The sequence below is a fragment of the Engraulis encrasicolus genome, chromosome 8, assembly GCF_034702125.1.
Source record: "Engraulis encrasicolus isolate BLACKSEA-1 chromosome 8, IST_EnEncr_1.0, whole genome shotgun sequence".
In the NCBI taxonomy this organism is placed as follows: Eukaryota; Metazoa; Chordata; class Actinopteri; order Clupeiformes; family Engraulidae; genus Engraulis; species Engraulis encrasicolus.
Window position 1 is genome coordinate 15,032,512 of NC_085864.1, and position 5,000 is coordinate 15,037,511.

Here is a 5,000-nt window from a genome sequence, read left to right on the forward strand (position 1 = left end):
TGCTTGCAAAATCGATACCGTATTGTATCGTCATGGAGGCTGTGATTTACACCCCTATAAGATACTGTACTGTACTGTACATACATACTGTGATATAGTACTGTACTCTGCATACATATTGATACAGTACTGTACTCTGTATACATACTGAGGTACAGTACTGTACTCTGCATACATTTTAGGGACACGCGCATACAATCTATGAACCGTACCATAAACTGGTACCCCTCCTGAAGGGTACCATTTTCCAGTACGGTTTGGTACGCTTTATTGGGTACGGTTCGATAAGTTTAGTCATGGAAACGCACACAATAGCGAACCGAACTGGAACGTACCGTACTGTACTGCTTGGTGGAAACGGGCCTATTGATACAGTACTGTACTCTGCATACTGAGATACAGTAGTGTACATAGCCTCCTGACTATCCCACCTGTCCACACATTATTAAAAAAATATATATATGGCACATTATTGCGCTCTGTTCTCATTTGAGGGGGAAAACACCCAGGATCATAAACTGTAGAGACAAATTAGTTAGACAGACTTTATTTTCCTAAAAATGTAAAATAAAAAGAAACAAAATAAATAATTATGGTATTTAAAGGATAGTTCCGGCGTAAAATGAAAGTTTCACCATCGCTTTCTCATGCCACATAATGTATCTAATGATGAGCCATTCTGGGCAATGCCGCGCTGTTATGTAGTTAGCTAATTTTAAGCTTTTTGGCGAAAAACGCAGCCAATGCATCACGGCGGGGCCAATTATAGGCCTATTATTTTCTAATGTTTCCCCGCTATAAACAACTTCAGAAACGATACACACTTCATCACAAAGGTCTCGTCAATCAAACCGAGGCACAGAGACGATCATCGGACCACATAGTCTTTCACTGGCCAGTGTTTTCAGAGGTGTCTCACTGTTGCAACTCTCTGACCCGGATGCAGGCTACTCAATCAGGTGGCTAGGTAGGCTAAACATGGTCCGCGGTTCTTACACCGGCTGCGACCGTAAAATGAAAAGCTGGAACCCCGACCGTTTTCACCGACTGCCACTGTCTAAACCAGCCATATTACGGGAATGGCTAATAGCATCAGAAGTGGACAAAACTGACATAAAAACCCGGAGGGATCGCGACTACCGTGTGTGCAGGCAGCAGATTTGAAGAGTTGTATGGAGAGTGCCGGTGGCAGATGGACACTCCCAACTGAGATCACTCCCAGACGTGTAGCCCCAGGTGGTTTTATCACTCGTTCGACGTTCGATCAGGTAGGCAGACTACTCTTACAAAGTAATTGCAACACGGTATAATATAACATGGATTCAACTTTGTAATAACACACCACTGGTGGTGTACTTACATCTGTAAGAGCACTTTTAGTACGACTTTATAAAATTCCTCCAGCCCTCCTCCGTTGCGTAATGGTCCATCTGACCTCGCGCGCCCTGGTCAATTACTTCACTGAAACTACTCTAGCATGCTTGACATCAACCACATCGAATGCCTCAGGTCGCACAATTTCACAATTTCACTTGCCATCCCGCGCTAGTTTGTTTTGACAGTTTATTTATCTCCTATAGTGGGCATTTACTGCACCTGTATGCCTTCCCAAAACAGAGTGCTTGCTGGCAAAGACTCGCAGTGTTGCAACCAGTTTCACAGATTCACAGACACTCAAGATTCATTAGCCAGACACATTTACACATGTTTCTCTCTCTTCAAACATGCCTCCATAGCCATGCGCCTTTTTGGTACAGCATATCTTTAGACGGTTTCGTTTAGGTGTTCCATCTCCCTTACTCCTCTTGTAGTCATCATCCTCGAAATGCTCCCTCCATACACGGTAGTAGCGATCCCTCAGGGTTTTTATGTCAGTTTCGTCCACTTCTAATGCTATTAGCCATTCCCGTAATATGGCTGGTTTAGACAGTGGCAGTCGGTGAAAACGGGCGGGGTTCCAGCTTTTCATTTTACGGTCGCAGCCGGTGTAAGAACCGCGGACCATGTTTAGCCTACCTAGCCACCTCATTGAGTAGCCTGCATCCGGGTCAGAGAGTTGCAACAGTGAGACACCTCTGAAAACACTGGCCAGTGAAAGACTGTGTGGTCCGATGATCGTCTCTGTGCCTCGGTTTGATTGACGAGACCTTTGTGATGAAGTGTGTAGCGTTTTTGAAGTTGTTTATAGCGGGGAAACATCAGAAAATAATAGGCCTATAATTGGCCCCGCCGTGATGCATTGGCTGCGTTTTTCGCCAAAAAGCTTAAAATTAGCTAACTCCATAACGGCGCGGCATTGCCCAGAATGGCTCATCATTAGATACATTATGTGGCATGAGAAAGCGATGGTGAAACTTTCATTTTACGCCGGAACTATCCTTTAAAATCCATTTGATATCCTTTGATATCCATTTGATATCCTTTGTCCTCCCAACATTTTGCCCTGTTCCAGAAATGAATGCGCTGTCAATATCAATATCTTTGAAAACCAAAGAGCAACATTATTGGGTTTTTTTTAGAACTGAAGTTGAACTCATAGTTGACCAAATGAGGCTGAGCTGAAAGAGCTATTGTGTCTGTAAGTCAATAGTATGACCACTGAAGTGGTATTCCTCTTTGTGTAGCCCCCTGCTCAGCCACTCCACCCAACATACATGTACTAGCAAGCCTGTCCCATTTCTAACACTCATTAGCAGCTGTGGCCATATTTCCACCACCATCACCATCATCACACTCTTCTCGGCTCTTCCCCCTCCATTGCAGTACACCTCGTGGATCATGCGACTCGTTGGAAGTCACGACCGGCGTGATTTACTCACACCCCCACGTGCCCGTTGACGTCGGTTTGTGAGTGGGAGAAATTAAGGTCAGGGAAAGTCATGGCCGACTGAGCAGATGACTATTTATTCTAGAATATTCTCCTTTTGTTCAGTTTTGTCAGTCAGCCAGTTGGCCTGGTACTGTATGAATGAAAGGGGGAAAAAAAATCTTACAAAGGTGTTGGTGCTTTTTTTCAAACTAGTCTCTTCTAAATTTAAGCTCTGTTTTTTTTAATGAAATCCTGACGCAGTGAGGGGTTTTGGTATTTTCACTTTGCCTGCTGTTTGTGTGCGTGTGTGTTTGTGCGGCGTGTCCGTGTGTGCGTGCATGCGTGCGTGCGCGCACGTGTGTGTGTGTGTGTGTGTGTCCGTGTGTGCGTGTGTGTCAGTGTGTCCGTGTGTGTGTGTGTGTGTGTGTGTGTGTGTGTGTGTGTGTGTGTGTGTGTGTGTGTGTGTGTGTGTGTGTGTGTGTGTGTGTGTGTGTGTGTGTGTGTGTGTGTGTGTGTGTGTGTGTGTGTGTGTGTGTGTGTGTGTGTTGACCCTCTGCAGGCTTAATTATAGGGGTGTGTGTGAGGAGCAGGGGCAGATGGATGCTGCTTATGGAGGTGTCACCCCGATTCAGTTTAATTAACTGGCACGCAAAGTAAACTGCTCCCCACGACCGCAGTAGTAGAGCACCCTGATGAGACTGTGTGTGTGTGTGCGCGCGCGCGCATATTCATGTTTTCGCGCACGCGCATATTCATGTTTTTCAGATTCATTTTTTTTTGTTCTCTGAGTTGAGGGACCGAAGGTTTGTGATTGTGCTCACAACGCACATCAGGGGGTTTCTGAATGCACGTCTCAGTGTGTTGAAGAGATGAGTTGGTTGGTCTTTGTCTGTGTGGGTGTGTGTATTTGTTTTTCCAAATGTGTTTATTTAGTTTTTTGTACATGTGTGTAATTGAGACAGTTTACAAAGCTCAATGTGAAAGTGGGGACAGTGTGGTTGCCGGTTGGTGCCTGTGTGTGTGCGTGCGTGTGGAGGTAAAGGGGTGGTATTCGTAGGTAACTACCCCCCATGTGAAAGCTGTCAGTAGAGCAGCAAGGTGAGACAGAGATGAGGGCTGATGGAGGAGGGAGAGATGGATGGATGGAGGGAGGGAGAGAGGGATGAGGGGTTGAAGAGTAGAGAGATGGAGGGAGGAGGTGTAGTGGAGAGATGTGAGAGGACGCTTCTAAGGGTGGAGAGACGGGGAGTTGGATGGAGAGAGTCAGTGGAGTGTGGAGGGAGGGAGAGAGGGAGGTAGAGAGAGAGAGGGAGATGAGCGAGCGAGGGAGGAGAGAGAGAGAGGTAGAGAGGGAGGCTTGTAGGCTGGAGAGTTTAGTTGGATGGAGAGATGAGGGGTAACGGAGGATGGAGAGAAAGGGAGAGAGGGAGAGGGAGGGATGAAGAGAGGGGGGGGGGTGGAGGCGTGTAGGGTGGAGAACCTCCATTAGGACTGATTAGAGATGCCACACCTGGGCACCCCATAGGACACAGAGGGTGCGTGTGTGCGTGCATGCGTGCGTGTGTGCGTGTACATTTACTCTGTGTATGTGTGTATCTGTGTGTGCACAACACACATCTAGGGTGTGTGTGCGCCATATCTGTGTGTGTCATTGTGTGTTGAACACACAGAGTAAATGGAGTAAATGTGCTCTTGTTAATGCCTTGTTGTAAAAAAAGGCCATAAAGTAAAAGAGGTGTATTGTAGTGTTTGCGTCTGTGTGAATGTGTGTGTGTGTGTGTGGGCATGTATGTGTGCTTTTGTGTGTATGTGTGTGTCCATTTGCTGTTAAGAGCATGTATTAGTTTGGCTGTAGCTGTTTGTGTGTGTTAGCTGGTGCGCCCATGTTGTGTGTTTGCCCAGATAAATGGCTATGGATAAAGTCATACGGTGGAATCTTTCCATCATTTTCATCATATCTCTGGATCTCTCTATTTTACACAATCTTTCTCTCTCTCTCTCTCTCTCTCTATCTCACTCTCTCTCTCTCTCTCTCTCTCTCTCTCTCTCTCTCTCTCTCTCTCTCTCTCTCTTTTTCTATTCCCCCTCTACCTTTTTTCCCTCTTGCTCTCTTATTCTCCCTCTCTCTTCCTCCTTCCTTCTTGTGGGTTTTTGGCCAGGAAGAAAAAAAAATCACCAAAGATTTTTATTT

General features: G+C 46.0%; 1 protein-coding gene across 1 annotated transcript in view; it reads left to right on the forward strand.

Moving 5' to 3' along the window:
- mettl16 (methyltransferase 16, N6-methyladenosine) overlaps nt 1–5,000 on the forward strand; it is a 61,950-nt gene that overhangs the window by 34,213 nt on the left and 22,737 nt on the right. The window lies entirely within an intron of this gene.